At 48.7% G+C, this 19426-nt stretch overlaps 1 protein-coding gene across 2 annotated transcripts in view; it reads left to right on the top strand.

Annotated features, from left to right (window-relative positions):
• Window positions 1-19426, top strand: part of PTPRE (protein tyrosine phosphatase receptor type E) — a 173367-nt gene that overhangs the window by 40245 nt on the left and 113696 nt on the right. The window lies entirely within an intron of this gene.

Below are 19426 nucleotides of genomic sequence, written 5' to 3'. Positions count from 1 at the left end.
GGCTTTCCTTGGAGGCAATTCGGGGCACCAGGACTTCAATGTCGTTCACTTACTTTTCATCGTTTGGTAAAAATGTTCAGTTCTATCTTCTTCTTAAAGCAGGTGTCAGGGTAAATACTGGCCTCTGGGTGTCAAAATTTTCCTTCTGGTGTTGTTTGGCTTCTGCCTGTCAAGACGGCTCCTTATAAAGCTGATGCTGTTGGGAGCTGAACCCAGCACCGTCAGCATGCTCTGTCCACTCCCCGCTGGTGGATCGCCCTTTTCCTCTACTGAATTTAGACTTTCAGGGATACATTTTTATGGATAATGTTTCTAGGCTTCTCTGAGAATTAATGGAGTTCTTTATTCCATTGTATTCAGCCCGTGGCTAACTCTGGACAAGTCTCAATTTTAAGGGAAAGATTTACTTCTTTATTAATAAACCTTTCTGCTTTAGCAATTCTTTTTATATTCAGAGTGCGCTCGCTTTATATGACAATTAATCTTTTTCACAATGATCTAGGTTGTTTACATTTGGGAATATTAGTTTAGGGAATGCACACGCTGCAAAAGTAATGATTTAAAAAAAAACTCAGAATGCAAGTCTTCTGCAGGGGAGGCTGGAAACTTATTCTCTGCACCACACAGAATCAGCATCAGTCCATCCCAACTTTCATTTATTCTTCATCCAAGATGTTGTGAAAGCATTTGGCCTTTAAAAATTCAATTTCCCAATTTCTCAGAATCTTTGAAGATCCTATATTTGACTTCTGAAATTTGGACCAAGATGAATTCGCCCTGACAAAGTATGTCTCTACGGTAATAAGTGGGTTTTACTTCTTGGGATGCTCCTTTAATTTGAACTTCCATAATGATATTTTTATAATTATCAAATGGCATGAAATAAATGCTGGCTCCCTGAATTTCGTCATTCTAAATGTCACAAGAGCGGCAGGGAACTTTAAAAGACAAAAGAAGTGCTTCAATTAATAATTCCCATGGTAACTAATAGAACCTGATCTTTTTTTTTTCCATTTGGTGGCTATTTTAAGTACTTAAATTGATTTCCATCCCTGTGGAAACGTGAAGAACGTGTGGATTGCGTAGGACCACTCTGCTAGAAATTTCGTGATTTTATTGTTATAAATCGTGCTGCGCTTTCTGTCCCCTCCCAGATGTCTGCGGTGGAAGGTAGGAGGCAGCCTGACCAGAGGTGTGTACAGTCCCTTTGGAAGAACTCCTTTCTCTTTGCCTTCCTTTTGCAGTTCATATTAAAACCTAAGTACAGATTTTTTTTAGTGCACAGACGTTAGACAATGCAACCAGCTTACTTTGAGCTAAGTGACGAGAACCCTCCTTGGGGGTAGTGGGCTCTGGGTCCATAAGCCGCATCTTGGCACCTGCTGGGGAGCTCAGGCTTTTACCAGCTCAGGGCTCGCCCCGCAGAAGGACACAGAACTCACTCGCCCAGGACCACAGCCTGGGGCACCTGTGGGTCCCCGTCTTTGATCCCGCTCGCCCTTTGCCTGCTCTGTCATCCTCTTGGCCTCAGCGCCGAGGGTTCCCAGCAGCCCCACAAAGGCCCGGTGCAGTGTGATCCCCACAGAGGCCCACTGACCCCTGCCGGCCCCCATACTCACAGAGCAAGTGAAGGGGCCTTGTGAGGGCAGATGTACGGGATCTTAACCGAGCATCACAACAACCCCACAAAGCAGACAGGCATTTTTGTCTGCATTTTAAACAAGGAAATGGAATCTCAGAGAGCCACATGCTGCAACTAAGGGCCATTGTTAGTGGGGTCTCCAAGACATTTCAGTAGAAATTGCTAGACAGTTACCTGTCATTTATCTTTTTAAGTGTTTTCTTTTAGGGAAGCAGGGAAATAGTTTTGTTTTGTGTTTTTTGTTTGCTTGTTTGCTTTTTGTTTTTTTGTAAGGGAAAGTGTGGGTCAGGAAACCAAAGGCTGCTTTTCAGATAAAGTTGTCATGACGATGACAAAAAATTTATTGGGCGTAGGACATGTGCCAGACTTCATAGAAGGAGCAACGTGTCACACAGGTGTTCCTTGTATATCCTGCACGGACGTAGACACGCACACCCACAGGAGCCAAGTGGGATCATCCAAAGACAAGGTGATCGTCGGTTGCCTGGGACTGAGGGGTTTCCGTGATTTCAGGACCTGGGTTGAGTTGGTCACCCCACCGCCACCCTGGGACGAGGTGGGCTTACCTCACTTTGGAAATGGGAAGCCTGTGGCTCACAGAGGTGGGGACCCTGCCGGGCTCCTCTGCTGGTGAGAGGTGGAGCCCAGGCCTGGCCTGAGGCTCGGCTGACCCACATCCACCTTCCTAACTGCAGACCCCCAGCCCAAGTCTCCAGGCCATTCGTACGACCACCCCTGGAAGAGATTTACATCCACACTTGAGATTCCTGATTCCTTTGGGAAAAAGAGATGGTAAAAATCAGAAAAGTATTCTTAAAGGTAAAAAGGCTTGTCCATAAGCTATCAGGACGTGATGACAAACAAACACTCCAAGGGAAAAGTCAGGCACATGGTTCTGTTCCCCTCGATCCGGAAGGTTCTCCAGGCTAACGGTCTTCTGTCGCCCATTGCGTGAAACAACGCAGATGACATGGGGAACGTTTCTCAGCTGACTGTGTTTATAATTAATTCCTTAGGTAAATTATACAAAGTAGTTAATTAATTTATTCCTGTAGGGTAAAAAGCAGAACAGCAATATCCAAAATAGGAGATAAAATTAATTTTTTTGTAAATTTTATTGAAATGCAATATACTTAAAGAAAAGTCCTCACAAATCATAAGAGCACAGACGTTGAATTTTCACAAAGTCAGCGTGGCCATGTAACCAGCACTCAGGTCAAGGAATAAAACATAACCAGCTTCCCCATTCCCACCAACCCCCTGATTCTCTCTTCCAATCCCTTCGCCTCTCCTTGTCAGGGGTAACACTGTCCCCACTTCTAACACCGTTCATTTGTTTTGCCTGTTTTGAACTTTAGATACATGGGATACTAGAGTAAGTCAAACTATTTATTTTTAAAATATTTCTTTAGCCCCTACAACGTACTAGAGATTGTGTAGATTTTCAGCGACCCTAAATGACTGGGTTTGGGATGATCCCAGCTGGCACCTATGGAAGTGTGTGTGTCTGCATTTAGGTTGCAGAGTTGTCTTCACAGTCCTCGAATGACATAGCTCTCCTGACAACCAGCGCACCGTGTGTGTGTTCGGGGAGACTCGCTGTGACGTAAACCTGTCATTTACAGTTCTGCCTGAGTTAGGTAACAGTTTCTGTATTGCTGGAAAGTGCTGAAGTCACCTGCTCTCTGGGCTCCGGCTCACACGTTAGCACAGTGACAGGAGGAAGCCGCCGTTAGGCTCTGGGGATAGAAGGAGGAGGCGTTCACAGGCCTTCTCACATGGCAGCCCCACGGGAGAGCCGAGAGCCAGGGAAAACCCAGCTGCCCATCAGATAGTCACCTTCCTGCCAGGGCTCAGCCCAACGCAGCCACTGCCCCGTCCTGGTCACTGATGAGGCCGCGTGCAAGGTGGGGGCTGCAAGGCCGGAGCCCGGGGCAGGAAGCTGCTGCCGTCTCCATCCTGCAGACGGTGGCACCATTGCTTAGCAGCTTGTGCTCTTTACCTCCAAGGAGGATGTCAGGCAATTACACCGGGAGGGTCAGACATAATTCAGTTTGACCTCGGACTCCACGTGTTGGAAGGGAGAGCGCGTGGCATCGGGGCACGGCAGAGTTCACAATGCACTTGACTTCTTCCTTGACCTCCACTTTACTGATCTGTGAAGTCGGAATCATCATACCTGGGTGGTTGCAAGTATTAAATTAAAATATATTTTGCAGCAGCACCCTACACCAGTCGGCATTCAGAAATACCAGTTCCCTTTTCCTTGAGATAAGATGTTATTGCAACTGTGCCTTCAATTCAGGCTCAAGCTTCCTGGCTGACAAGGCAAAAATGAAAACACAATGGCTCTTATTGTTCTAGTCTGGGTAAAAGAATGTTCCCAGTTTTTCAGGAAATATAAACACTTTCCTGGTGCTGGATTCTAAGAGAACTTTATTTTCTAAGCCTGAATAATTTAGTGATAAGGTTTTCAACAGTGACCCTCTCCCCCCATCCCCAAAGAAAAAGAAATCTCTCTTCTTTCTGCATAGCATGAAAATCCTTCAAATAAAAAGTACGAATCTGAGAATATTATAATAATTAATTATGGAGAGCTAATGCTTGGAGATAGAATTGATTTCTGTTTCTCCATATCTTTCATCATCTCTTTTTCATAGAAATCTTATAAGAATATAAACCAGAAGGGCAAGTCTAGAAGAATAAAAGGAAAATCTCCGACCGCATCGCGCTCACTGATGCCTGTTGTGTACAGGCAACTTGTCAGGCGTAGGGGACAGAAAAACACTCAGCGACTTGGCAGGTGTCTGTGAGGGTGGAGATAATGCGCATCCAAGTGCTGTATGCATTCCTGTCATTGGCATTCATGGGGAGGGGGCCAGATGGGGGGGTGGTCTTTTCTGCTATAAAATTACACATCTGTAGAATCACAGTGAGTGCAAACTTTTGGATGAGTTGTTGACACACATGCTTCATTGCCTTTGTGAAAGGGTGTGTTTGTTCATAAGCAGCCTGGGCTCTGCTCAGAGAGCTCGTGGCCCATGAGATCTGGAGCCAAGGAATCTTCCAGGGATTCAGACACGTGGGGAGTTGTCGATCTGTCCTCTTGTCCCCTGCCCAGAAACTTCAGGATTTGGATTAGTCTGCAGCCCTAAGATGAATGTTTAAAATACCGAGGTTGAGTTTGTTTTTTCAGATGAGAACTCACACACACATATCATGCACATACCCACATATAAAGAATGGTGTTTAATGGAGGTGTTTTTCCCTGGCTTCGAGTGGCCCTGTATTGCAGAAGCCCACCCCAAACACATGCAGCCCCCAACCTGGTGAGGCAGAGGTAAAGGCGCTATGAAGGGGGGGCCCACCTCACGGTGATGGGGACCTGGGCTCATGTCCTCCAAGAACCTTCCAGAACTTAGCTGTTAGTGGTCCCCAAGAGCCTCCTAAACCTCAGAAACTAGCCTTTCCTGTGGAAGTGAGGGGTCCTCTGGCTGTAACCAGTTTGCAGATAAAAGTCTGCATTTGCAGAAGGAGATGGAGTCTCGGCTCTAAGGCTAGACCTCCTCTTGCACCCCACCTCCCGGCCCTGGGTGCCTGCCCTCTGAGGCCCGCTGAGCAATCCCCCTCATTACCTGTCCCCAGTGCTGGGCCTTCCCTCACTGCAGGTGACAACTTGTCTGTTACACGTCTCCGTGTAGCCTGTGGAATGTCTTCAGCAGGGTGTACATTTGCTACTTACCTGTCGGTCAGCTGATTGCAAGTTATAGCCACAGAGGGGATGATGACTAGGAACCACCTACAAAACTTTTTTTAAAAGTATTATTCCAAACTCTGAAACCTGACATCTTTGACTATACTTTCATTAATCGTACAGCCCACTGAGTTTACCAAGAGACTCTCAAGTTTTCATTACAGCTGCACTCACACAACATCACCTGATATCTGGCCCTTATTGTTGCAGATTATGCAATAGAGGAGCTATTTGTTGGAGAAAATTCATTTCATTTTAATTATAAACATTTTGAATGCTCAGTCATTGTATAAATAAACCACTCCCACCCAGGTGAATTTTATCAGGGCTAGTGGTAAGATGGGCTTCTGTGTCATTAAAAGTAATTGATGTAGTAGAATCATGTGGCGTAAGCGGGAGAAGCATGGGGTGCTCTATAGCACACAGCCAGAGGGGTCTCTGGGCCCTGGGCACAGGTGGAGGTCCTGCCTCTGAGTCACAGTGAGCTGCCATTACGTACAGTCTCCCTATTAGATGGGCTGTGAGCTGTATTCATCACGTTTACAACGCTAGTGGGACATTTGCTGTAGGGCTAGCATATTTAATCTGTGGTACACGTCAAACCCTTACATCGACAGAAGTCCACCGTACAGAAGGACCCAGTGGGTGCAGGGTGTCCAGTGTTTCTCAGCCAGCCCGAGACAGAGGATCCCGGGACGGTTTGGAGCTTGGGTTCCCCAGGAGCAGACTTGGGTTGGCGCTAAGCTTTGACGTGCACCGTGGCGGCAGTGTCTCAGTTCTTGAAATTTCTGTTTCCTTCTCTGTAAAGTACAGGGTTGTTCTCACCTGTCCACTCTGCAACAAGGGTTAGGTGAATGATGCCTGTCCCTGTTTGATACCTGGTGCTGCCATGAGAAATAAGAGCTCCACACAGTGGTCACCTCCTTACAGGTGGTCAGTCAGCTCCAGGCAGGTGGTCAGCTCCACAGGGGGTCAGCTCCATGCAGGTAGTCGTCAGCTCCAGGCAGGTGGTCAGCTCCACAGGGGGTCAGCTCCATGCAGGTAGTCGTCAGCTCCAGGCAGGTGGTCAGCTCCACAGGGGGTCAGCTCCATGCAGGTAGTTGTCAGCTCCAGGCAGACGGTCAGCTCCATGTGGACAGTCAGCTCCATGCGAGTGGCCGTGGCCGAGTTGTCATGGTCGTCAGTGACCTTCGGGTCTGCCCGAGTGAGTAGCTTGGTGAGAAAGGCAGGCACACTGCCGCCCAGCCCTGCGCTGGACCCTGCTGCCCTCACCTGGGGAGCCTCTCGGGAGCGCTTGACTTCCAGGTTAGCCTCACTGGGAGATCAGTTAAACCTCGACTGTTCTTGACTGAGACTCCCAGCTCTCTGCTGGCAGGAGGGGCTGCTCACCCAGGCTGGCCTCCTGTCAAATGCAGACCCTGTCTTGAGCTCCATGCAGTTTTCCCCAATTCAGCTTCTAGAGCTTTCCCTTTTCAGTGACCCAATTTTAAATGAGTCTACCCAGGACCTATTTTCTGGCAAATCCTCAGTGAGTTTGAGATTTGGTGGGAAGAAACGATTTTAGTATCCTCTAGACAAAACCTATCGCATTAGATAAACCACTGGCTTTTTAAGGAAATGGTGTGACTGACCACAAGGGCATGAGGGGTCATTGCTAGTGTCCTCCCTCTGGTCAGTGGGGCCATGACTATGGCCCCGGGCCATCGCCCTGGGGGTCACTGTCTTGCACCCAGCTTATCTCCCAGGAAGTGGTTTCCAAACAAGACACCAAAAACCAGGCCTCCCTAACGTTGTGCATTATTGCCCAGTGGAGCAGAGCAGGGATGGAGTCAGATGGAGCTGGACTCGGCTTCTGGTCAACCTCTAACTGACCACTGACTGCAGCTGAGTTACGCCAAGGTCACCACGAGGGACAGGTGGGATGCTGTATGTGGGGATCTGGTTCTGTGGCTGACAAGTCATCCGTCCTCCATCAGCGGGGTAAGCAGGTAGCGAGAGGGTCCGCCCCGACCCTTTCCCGTGGCCACACCCCCGCGCCCACATGCAGGAAGTGGCCTTCTCCAGCTTTAACAGAGCTGCTTCTTAGCAGACCTTGCTCTTCACACAACATTGTCCCATGGGATTGCCACACAAGCATCAGGGACCCCACAGCGTAGAAGTCCCTGAAGCACAGCTAGGATGGGTGGCTTTCCCAAGGTCGCCTGGCTAGAAAGGTCACCCATCCTTCCACGGACCCAGTGGGCAGGGCTCTGGCTTGCAGTGCCTGCCGCTGCTTCCTCCTCCCTCCCTCGGACTGCGATTGACAGGGAAGACCACCGGCCATGCTGGGCAGCAGGTGAGGGCCCCCGGGTCCCCCAGGTATGCGGGACAGCAGGTGAGGGCCCCGGGGTCCCCCAGGTAAGCAGACACACACATCATCCCTGGCTTCTGACATCTCCACATGTAGCAGCTGAATGCCTGCAGCCTGAGTACATGCTTTTAAAGACATTTCCTTGAGCTATAGAGAAAGAAAATACTTATCCTTGACAATTATGGGTACACTGCTTAGCAGTGGAAGGGAGAGCTGGCCTTTATAGGTAGACAAAACACAATTCCAGTCAAACATTACACTTTTGTTGCAGCATATTGTTCCAGGATGGAGGGCTGCATATTTTTGTTATAATGCTGCTTTTGTTTTCAAATGAATACTACAGTGTTCTTTTATGTGGAGGAGGGATTCATTACTAGTTCACAGAACTTTTCCAGGACGGGGAAAAGTAGGTGTTTGTCCTCAGCCATGCATATCAAGCCTGAAGACATTTTTGTTAATAGCTCAGTGATTTATGAATTCCCCGAAAGCTCACCTTTTATTATGAGTTCTATTTTAAATGGAGACATTTAGCTTTTCTTCTTTAAGACAATACATTTGCTGCTTTGCATATTCTAGCTCTCATTTGTTTTAAATCTAGTGTCTTGGCACATTTTACATCAATTCTTATTAATGAACTTATCTAAATTGGTCAGACCAGCTAGTTAGATGGCGGGGAAATCATTAAACCAAGATCTTTATTGGTAATTTGGCAATGTAACTAGTGGATTGGAAGATCTTTCACTATTTGGTTTAATAGTTTTCAAAATCTTTCATAGAAATATCTAACATTAACTTCTTTGGAAAAGAACTGTGCTGTTTTCAGAATCTTGTGAGGCTAGCATGTATTCTTAGTTTCTCAGAAGCATCCTCTGGGGGCCTGCGTGCTGCCCATACAAGTCAATTCTTGATGACTAAGAATCAGAACAGACAAACTTCTCCCTGGGCAGCCAGGCCAGGGCCCAAGATCACCCTCCATGTCTTCCTCCTTCCCCTTCTCTTTCATTCTCCAAGGCTGTGGGTCCTGCCTTCCTGCGCTCTCCACAGCTCCTCCCCTACTCCCCACCCCATCCCCTCCCCTCACATGGGCCCTGTCCATCCCTTACCTGGACTGGGGATCCGGACTCCTTATTGGTTGCAGGTTCAAGATCCACGGTTAGCCCCCTGCTGTCCCTCTCCCCCTCCCGAGCTGCCAGTGACCTTCCCCAGCAGAGAGCAGGGGGTATGCACCCAGGCTCCCAAGCTCCTGCAGCCCCCTCTGATCTCAGCACAAATCCCAGTGCCTCTGCAGGGTCCTGGATCCGCCTGCCTCCTCCCACCCCCCACTCCAGACCCCTGACAACCAGTTATTGAGAATCTACCACGTGCTAAGCTAGTGCCGAGAACTCTATATCTTTATATGGATGATCCCATTTATTAACCCAGCAAGGGAAGGTCTCATACCCATTTAGCGGGGGGTGGGGGGGGTGGAGGGTGGCTAAGTCTCAAAAAGGTTATGGGACTTGGTCCAAGGTCAAATCCAGGATTCAAGTGTTTTGCTGACCTGGGAATGTTCCTGCACTCTCCAGCTTCCTCTCCTTTGTTCATGTTGACTGGTTAGGAATCTCGTTCTTAAGAAAGATGCCCTGACTTTGGCCGACACAGGGACGTGGTGCTGCTTCCGTCTTTCACAGCCCCCAGGCTTGCAGTCCCAGCAGTCATCCCCTGCGTTTCAGTGATCTGTCTAGAAGTCTGCCTCTTGGACTTCTTTTAGGGGAAGGACCCTGCAATCTTATCCTTGTACTTTTTTGTAATCCCTGGATCCTCAGCACTTGGCACAGTTGTGGCACATCGTAGATGCTTGATAAATGTTCGTTCATGGCTGGCTTAGCATATTTTTCTGTGCCTTTGGCTGAGCGTCTGTGCTGCATTTGTTTCACCTGTAAAACATGAGCCACCCCTGTGCATGATGCAGGGCAGCTGCGATGGCCGCAAAGGCGGCTTCTTCCTAACGTGCCCTTCTGCTGGGTCACACTGTTGTGAAGGCGAAGTCGGCAGGAGGGGGTGGGTGGGTGACGGCAGAGGACAGCCTTCCGCTCCAGGAACACCGGGAGGGACGAAACCAGGGCAGCCTGGAGGGCTGGGGCCAGGCGTCAAGGCCAGGGGGGCTTGGGTAGAAGCTGGCGGGTTTGGGTGCAGCGGGAGGCGTCTGGGTCGGGAACAGCATGAGGACACAGTGACGCCGAGGAGACTGCAGTGTGGTTGGAGGAAGAGGAAACCACAGTTTCGTGTGGGCAAGGGGCATCTAGAAAGTTCCTGCTCCAGACACGGTCCAGAAGCAGCTCTCTGCAGCTTTTGCTGGGTCAGTGAAAGGGGAGTTTGCTGTTAAAATGAGGAAGAAAACCCCCGAATGGCTGTGTCCAAGGACCATGTGTGAGAAGCAGAGGCAGTGAGCCAATGGCTACATCCCCTCCCTGACCTGAAGCTCTTCCGTGATCTGCCGAACTCGGCCGATCCAGGGAGTGGCTTCCCAACACTTTCTGCTCTTCTCATCCATTCCAATCTGATATGCCAAAATGCTATTCATTTAACAGTAGATTTGCATTTATTAATACTAGTGAAGTTGAGCATTTTGCATATATCCCTTTGCCGTTTGCATAGGACTGGTAGTAATTAGCATTTTAATTAACAACAACAATTGATATTTTTAAATTAAGAAGCATGTTAGAAGTTTCCTTTCATTCTGGGTCCGTGGGAATGAAGATTGCTCTGAACATTGCTTTATCGCCATGGCTCGTCCATTACGCTGCCTTGGTGGACGCCATTTTTCCCGGGGTCTCCAGCCGCTCGCTGCTGTTTAAGGCTGAGTTGTTGGGTAGCAGCTGCGTCACCGCCCCAGGGTCCCCTGGAGAAAGGCAGGTGCTTTTCAAATTGGCACCCCAAAACAAAATCTACAGGTGTCGGTTTAACATCTCTCAATATTAGAGGTAAATATTCCTCTGAGGTTCATTGAATGCTAATTATATCAAGAAAACATCTTCTGATTCAAGTTTGAAGTTACCATCAGCATCACGCCTTCCACAGGCCAACCTTTTCACAGAGCGGTCCCTGTGCTAGGAGCAAGAGAGAGGGAGAGGGTGAGGGACAGAGACGAGAGAGAGAGAGAGAGAGAGGTATAAAACTGGCATTGCTCCTGAGGAACATTCCCTGGCTCACCCCTCCACTCCTCCCAGAGCTAGGATAGTAGCAGCATCAGGTACAGTGTGATCAGGGCTCCGTCAGGGGCAAGGAAGGGGGCACAGGGCAGGCAGGCAGGTTGTCCTTGGGTGAGGGGCTACATTCCCACCACTGTGGGGAACCAAGCCTTTCATGTCACTTAGACCATGTCCGGGGTGGTGGCCTGGAATGCTGGGCCACAAGCCTGCATGGAATGCTGTGCAGGCACACCTTGTAAAGATGTATGTCTTGTGACTATGACAGCAGCGTTAACCATTGACCCCAGATTGTTCCTTCTTATCTGCAGCAGGATGTAAAGATTAATATCTGAGAGACCCTGAATGCTTTTGATCACGTAGGGTAGTCTTGCTTTGTGTAAAAAACGAATAAATAACTGGAGCACAGGTGCATCAGCACCCACTTGGCATACTATGCTGTGGGTCCCCTGCTCCCTTAAATCTTAACTTTGTGTCTGTGTCTCATTTCAGCGTCGCCCTGTCAGCGACACACCACCACGTGGCTCATTCCACCCCTGGCTTCTTGTCCTCTTTCTTGCCCAGTGAATGCAGGACCTTTGGGTTTGTTCATGGCCATCACTGGGGCCCCTTCATCCCTTCTCATGTCATCTGACTCCTGGTCTTTAGGGCCGACTGGAGGGTAGCTTGATTTTAGAGAATCTCCTGGAAGGTTGGAACGGTTCTCAGGCTTGTTTGGAATCACAGTGTTCCTTCAGAGCACCATGAAATTCATTCATCTGTTCAGCAAAGTGCTGTGTTGAGAGCATGGGATGTTTCTTTCCAGTTTTCCTAGGAAAAAGCAGGGCCCTGCGTGCACATTATAAAATCCTAAGATTGCATCTGCAAACGTGCATCCACAAAAAAAAAGCAGGGAAACCAAGTAAGGTTGACCTCTTTGTTTCCTGGGGCTGTTATAACAAAGTATCACAAACTGGGCGGCTGAAAACGACAGAAATTTGCCCTCTCTCAGTTCTGGAGCCCAGAACTCTGAAATCTGTAGGGAGAATCCCTCCCGGCCCCTCCCTAGCCTCGGGGGGGTGGAGCGGCAGCAGCAATCCTTGAGCTTCGTCCTCCACCCGGTCGTCTCACGGCCTCTCCCCCGTGTCTGTCCCCAGTTCTGTGTTCCAATTTCCCTTTTTATAGGGACACCCGTGGTATTGGATGAGGACACACCCTAATCCATTATGGCCTCATCTTAACTTAAAACATCTGCCAAGACTTATAAGGTCAAGTTCCCAGGCACAGGGGTTAGGATTTGAACATGTCCTTCCTCTCATAGCAGTAGACTAGTTCCCACTTTTTCCATTAACGGTTAATTTATTTCGGTCCTTTTATTCCTGGTAGTAATAACCAACAAACAAGTAGTAAAGGTGCCAATATTATTTTAGAAAAGCCTGTAGGAGAAAAATTAGAGTGATCAGATGGTACCCTTTGATTTTATTTTCCTGCAAACCAGAAAATGACACCATTCATGGCAGTCATCTGCCAAAAGCCCTGGCTCAGCGTGAGGATCTGAGATGTCCCTGGTCACCTTCCGAGCCCCGGGATCCCCCAGCCCCTCATTTTATGGGCACAGGTGTCCAGGGGAGGGAAGGGAGTTGTCCAGCATTGCCTTGGGGTGTGGATGAATGTGACTCAGTTTACCACAGTCAGATGGGTTGATTGGGGTGGGGTGGAGGCAAGAGCCAAGCCTCGGGAAGCCAGAGGTCTATCCGGGCTGGGGTTTAGGGGTGGGACGCCGTTTCCTGAGGAGATCCTGGCAAAGGGGGCAGGCTCAGTCATGGGGTGCGCGGCTCTCCAACGAGCTGGCACGGAGGGAACGTCGTCAGTCTCTGCCTGTGAGAAGTTTCCATCTTACCGTATTGCAGAGCAGACCGAACCACCATGTGTGGAGCAGGCACCGTGTGGTTTTTGCTGTTCTCATCCATTTCCAGCAATGCCCACTTTTATCCCTGTGGGCGTTTTTGAGGGGAACTCTGCATTCCACCCCCATCCCCTCAGTTAGGAGAGGCTGTGGCCCCGCGCGGATTTCCAGGGCAAGAACAGCAGCCAGTGCACAGCCAGGAGCACCGGCCCGGGTCAGAGGGGAGGCCGGGCCCTCGGTGTCAGGACTGGATTTGGGACACAGGTGGGAGCGTGCCGAGGGACACAGAGGTAGCGCCTCTGCGGTACTAGGTGCTTGTTAGTCCTTTGGGTCCCCCAGGGTGGGCTGACGGGGCCAGGGAGGGCCTGTGCCTTCGATGGAGGAGCAGGTGCAGTTCAGGGGTCCCTGCACCCGGTCCTCCACATCTCCCCGCCTGTGTCTTGATGCTCAGAAGCCCCCTCCAGCTCAGCACATGGAGGGCCACCGTCCAGTTTGGGTAACACATGGACAGACCCAGGAAGGCCAGCTGCGGGGGGTGATGAGTGAGACAAGGGGAGGTGGGGTCCCAGGAGGGGCCGTGGATCCTGTTGGTGCTTCCTCCGGCCTTCACAGAGGCAGCTGAGCTGCGTGCTCTGGGCACAGGCCCCAGGGGACACACTCCGCCTCTGCAGCCCGTGTGCAGGGTCCTTGCGTCGTTGAAGAATTTGGTGCAGCCAGTTCTGCTCCAGGAGGCCCAGGAGCCTCTGGCACCAGCTCTGGGGTCGGCCGGCCCTGCCCGGCTGTGGGACTCCTCCTCAAGTTACTTTCACCTGCTGGCCCCCAGCGTTCCCATCTGCAAAGTGGGTCTAATAGCAGACCCCACCTCATAGGCTTGGTGAGCAGATTCAGAGATGACCATGTGAGCACTCACCACAGTCGTGATTACTGACGTTCCTTCTCCAAGCCCTTTCCTTGGCATGGCTGCCCACACCATCCCTGCCCCAAGCACTGGAGCCTCTGCAAAGAAGCTGTTCACACGCCACTTCCACCCACTGGGATGGCTATTGCTTTTAAAAAAAAAGGAAAATTACAACTGTTGATCAGGATGTGAAGAAATGGGTGGAAAACAGTTGGGCCATTCCTCAAAAAGTTAAACAAAGGATCACCCTATGACCCACAACCCCAACTCTAGGTAAATAGCCAGAAGAACTGAAAACAGGGACTCACACAGATCCTTGTAAGCCAAAGTTCGCAGCAGCAGTTTTCACAATAGGTGAAAGATGGAAACAACCCGTGTCCATCAGCAGATGATGAATAAACAAAATGGTCCATACACACAGAGGGATGTCATTCAGCCATAAAAAGGGATGAAGTTCTGCCACGTGTCACAACATGGATGAAGCTTAGAGGGAAATAAGCCAGACACAAAAGGACAAACTCTGCATGACCTCATGGATATGAAATACCGACAGCGAGTAGATTGCAGGCTACCAGGGGCTGGGGGAGGGAGAACGGGGACTTGTTGCTTAATGGGTGCAGAGTCTCTGTTTTGGGGGATAAAAAATTTCGGTAATGGATCAATGGTGGTGATGGTAGCGCAACATTGCGAATATAATTAATGCCACTGAATTGTATTCTTAAAAATGGCTAAAATGGGAAATTGTATGTTATGCTATGTTTTCACAAAACATTTTTTTTTTTAGAAAAAGAAGCTATTCATGGTGCAAAAATTGTTAAAAATGTAACAGTGAGTAACTGTTAGCATCTGAGAAGCGTATGTGCCAAGCGGAGTGATAGCAAAGGGGCTCGGAGTAGGAGGACGGGGCCTTGCTCACGGTGGGTCCCAGGCAGGGCGCAGGGCACGGATCTGCTCTGTACCTGCACAGATGGCAGGTGCCAGAGGGGCACAGGGAGGTCACCCTCCTCTCTGGACAGGAGAGCACCCTTCTCCTTGGAAGGGAGCACAGAAACACAAGTCCCATGTCCCCAGATTCCCTGCTGATGATCACAGCACAGACGCAGGGTAGAATGGAAACCCACAGCCATTTGTACTTGCAAAACTGGGTTTGTCTGGCTTGCTAATTTGCATAGTTTCCTAATCCAAACAGGGTGCCCCCAACTGAGGGGTAATTAGAGAGTGTCATTATGGGTACTTGGGGGGAAAGGAGGGGTGTGCTTCAGAAAACATCATGGGAGACAGGCAGGATGCACGCGGATCTTTGCAAAGCAGCTGCCCATGAATAATTCTTGAATGCTGCCAAATATTTAGAAGTCTTGCTTGTCTGTCACAGATTGGTGAAATAGATATTTGAGTCAATGGATTATTTTCCAGCCTTCACAATATTGTTTTAAGGATTTCATCCCCTTTTTGAGGTGGCCGGAAGGGTAGAGCAAAATAGGATTCTACCAAATTCCTTGTCATCTGGGGAGTTCCCCTCCCCCGCCCCGAAGTCAGTGGCTCCTTCCAGCCCTTCTTCCATGCATTAGAAAATACAGAAATTAACAGCTTTGCTGATGCCTGGAAGATAAACAAGGAAACTGTGAGACTTGGCAGAGTCTGAGGAGAGAATCTGGAGCCTAGATTATTCAGAAACATTTCGCACTTTTCCCCCATCATTTCAATTACCACCTGGAAGCAGAGTGAGGTTGTTCACGTGGATGGGTTGCAGAAAGAGCCCAGGGCGCCACTGCAGAGGGTTCATTGAATTACACGGCATTTTAGCTTATGTGATCCGGTCTCAGTTATTTCCTTATTTGCAACGATTTTATTGTTCATTGGCCAATCCATTGAAATGAATCAAGATAGTTGTCGTGCTTGAGCGTTCCTTTGGCGGAGGATGAATGACAGTTCTTGGTATCCCTGACTAATTTATTGGCACAGTTCTCTGTCGCTGGGGGAAAGAGGAGCCCAAGTGCATGCAGCAAGATGAGGTGCTCGACTTCAAAGCTCTGGTCATTTGCAGGAAGATGGCATTTGTGTGTCCCTGTTTTATAAACTTTTAATCCATCCTTAAAAGGTTATCTTTTAGATATGATATACATGTAGAAGTTGTACATAGACATTTTAAAATAAGGTTTAAATGTGCATCCAGAAAAATTTTACGTGTTGCTCAACATTGAATTGTCGCTTGTAGATACACCCTCAGCAACCGAGATGCAGCCCACTTGAACGCTTATGAAGTTTTAGGCCAAGGGTGTGTAGAAAAGACACCTTACTCATTTAACTTATGTCTGAGTCGGAAAGACTGGCCAGTTCTCTCCATCTCAGTCCTTCATGAATTAGAAATAATTTTAGTTCTTCCTGGAGTGTAGCAGTTCCAATGTGTGGATTCTAAATGCTGTGGTTTCATTTTCTTCTTGCAGAATTTGAATGCACAGTGATGTCACTAGTTCTTTCCCTATCTCGTGAGCCATCAGGACCAAGCCTTGCAGCACAGCCTCTTCCTGTCCGAGCGCCTGGCCGCGCTGACCTCGCCTGCCCCCTCGTCCGCCCTCCCCGGGGACTGCTGGGTGGAATTCCCCTGTTCCGATGTTGTCACCCGGCCTCTCTTCCCAGGGTCTGCTGGCCCTCTGCTCTCCTCCCTGTTTTCCTGGGACAGACCAGCCACAACCCCATGGCCAGATGCCCTAAGCCCCAAACCCCCGTGCAGACCCACCCTTCCCCCAGAATTTCCTTGGCCCAGAGACAGCGGCTCTCCCTAGGGTTGGAAGGGATTTTAAGGAATTCTCCAGTATCTCATTGCCCTTGACAGAGCCACCCTCCCTGGGCCCTCCCCACCGCAGGCAGTGCCCAGGCCCTGGGAGTGTCACGAGAAGGAAGTCAGTCCCCTGCCCCGAGGAACTACAGCTCCACTGAGGGAAGGGGAGGGAAATGCAACAAAGCAAACCAGCAAAGCGACCTGAATGGCCACATAGATGCTTCCCGGGTGTGGCACAGCCAAGAGGATTCGGCAGCCCAGAGTTAGCGTGGCCAGAGCCCCGTTTACCCCCTTGTGACATCGGTTGGGGGCTTTCCCCAGCCTGCATGTCCTCTCTCTAGAATGGGACTGCTCCCGTCCCCTAGAATTGCTGGGAGACATTAGCAGCAGAGACCCTTGACAGGCTCAGTCAATCCAGGGCTGCTCTTTCCCTTCCTGCAGAACTGTGCCGTTCCGGAAGGACCGGAGCCTCTCCAGGCTGGGGCAGGATACTGCGCAGCACTTCCTCCTCCTGAAGGCAGACGATCTGAGCACTGGAACCAACCTCCGCACCCCCATTTTTAAAATGTGCTTGCTGTAACATCCTCAGATTTTCTGCTAAGTATCGCAGTGGCCACCGGCATCACAGCGCAGGCTAATGGAAGAGTTCTCTTGGTGGGGATGTGCTCTATAGGACAATTTAGCGCTCTGATTTTTGTTCTAATTCTGCACTTAGAGAAGCTGATAGCTGTGGTTTCACACTAACATCGCTCCAAACCAATACAACATGTGATCTAATGGTAGTCCCCAATGTTCAGTATATTGGTACCTAAAAAAAAACAAAAAACAAAAACTTAAGTTCAAAGTTTAATTCAAAAGTATTACTTGTGCTTACCTGGGATTTACAAAATCATGTTTATTATTTTATTTTACCAGTCATTAACAAAGTGCCCACCTGGTTCTAGCGCCGGCTGGTTTTTTCCTTGTGGTTTTCAGTTTGGTTTGACTCAAGTCTGCTATCTCTTCCTGTAGCTTCTACATATTACTTGCTTTTATTTTAAATTAAAATTACTCAGCATTGCATTTGGAGATGGTTTTGAGCATTTCTATCAACCCTCCTAAGATGTGGGAGGTATCCTGGAGCCCAGGCTTCTCCCCTTGCTCAGCCCCAAAGAGCCAAAGTCACTCTTTCCAGCATCTTCCCTGGTTGTTTTTTGGATGTTGGAAGGTGTTCCAGTTTGCTAATGCTGCGAAATGCAAAACACCAGAGATGGATTGGTTTTTATAAAAAGGGGGTTTATTTGGCTACACAGCTACAGTCTTAAGGCCATAAAGTGTCCAAGGTAACACATCAGTAATCAGGTACGTTCACTGGAGGATGGCCAATGGTGTCCGGAAAACCTCTGTTAGCTGGGAAGGCACGTGGCTGGCGTCTGCTCCAAAGTTCTGGTTTCAAAATGGCTTTCTCCCAGGATGTTCCTTCTAGGCTGAAGTTCCTCAAAAATGTCACCCTTAGTTGCACTTGGGGTATTTGTCCACTCTTAGCTTCTCCAGAGCAAGAGTCTGCTTTCAACGACCACCTTCAAACTCTCTCTCCTCTGCAGCTCCTGTGCTTTCTTCGAAGTGTCCCTCTGGGCTGTAGCTCCTCTTCAAAATGTCACTCACAGCTGCACTGGGTTCCTTCTGTTTGTCAGCTCATTTATATGGTTCCACTGATCAAGGCCCACCCTGAATGGGTGGGGCCACGCCTCCATGGAAATTATCTCATCAGAGTTATCACCTACAGTTGGGTGGGGCGCATTTCCATGCAAACAACCTAATCCAAACGTTCCAACTTAATTCCCACTAATATGTCTGCCCCACAAGATTGCATCAAAGAATATGGCTTTTTCTGGAGGATGTAATACATTCAAACCAGCAAAGAAGGGGTCAACACTTATAATATCTTATTTCTACAAAAAGGTAGTTCTCTCTATCCCCAGGGATCACCCCTTGCCTGACCCCCGCTGCCCCCAGCCCACCCACTAGCCTTTGTGCTTTGTGTTTCCCTGAACTCCACTGCACCCTGGGAATCCTCTAGTTCCATTATTTTATATGCTATTCAACATATAGAGACGTTGTTTTATACAGCTGTCCAAGTAGATTGTAGAGTAATTTCCAATTGTTTATTGTTAGTATATAACAATACAATTGATTTTTGTATATTAATGTTTTCTCCTATGACCTAAACTCATATATTAGCTCTAGTTACATTTGGGATTTTCTAAGTAGATAATCATACCATCTGAAAAAAAAGGAAGTTTTATTTTTTCCTTTCCAATTCTAGGTTTTTTATTTCTTTTTTGTATCTTATTGCATTGGCTTGGACATCCAGTGCAATGTTTAATATGAATGGTGACAGCTTACCCTGTTCCCAGTCTTAGGGAGAAAAAATTCATCTCCCATCATTAATAATGTTAGCTGTAGATTTGCCCACATAGATTTTAAATTCTTTAGTGAACAGAACTATTTCTTCTGCTCTTTTGGCTTCAAACCTACATTGCAAGTCAATGTTTTAATTAGTGCAACAGCTAGGTATAATTGCTTGCTGTAGAGTCTTTATTATATTTGGTTTAAAATATCTAGCCTTTCTAGGACTAGGATAAGACGTGGCCTATTTTGGTGGGAAACGCCACGCACTGCATTAGCTGTTTAAAAATAGTGGCGACCGACACACGACTGCACCCTTTGGCAGTGCCGATCCCTGGTGTGAGGCAGCCACGGTGGGCACCCCCACAAGAGCACGAGAGCTCTGTCCACTGGCTGAGGAATGGATAAGCAGGACGTGGGACAGCCACGCAATGAAACGTTATGTGGCAGTAAAAAGGAGCAAAGTACTGATACGTGCTACAACATGAATAAACTTCAGAAACATTATGCTAAGTGAAAGGAGTCATTCACAAAAGGCCACC

Source organism: Choloepus didactylus, chromosome 15, assembly GCF_015220235.1.
Source record: "Choloepus didactylus isolate mChoDid1 chromosome 15, mChoDid1.pri, whole genome shotgun sequence".
Lineage (NCBI taxonomy): Eukaryota > Metazoa > Chordata > Mammalia > Pilosa > Megalonychidae > Choloepus > Choloepus didactylus.
This window is presented reverse-complemented; position numbering and strand designations above follow the sequence as displayed.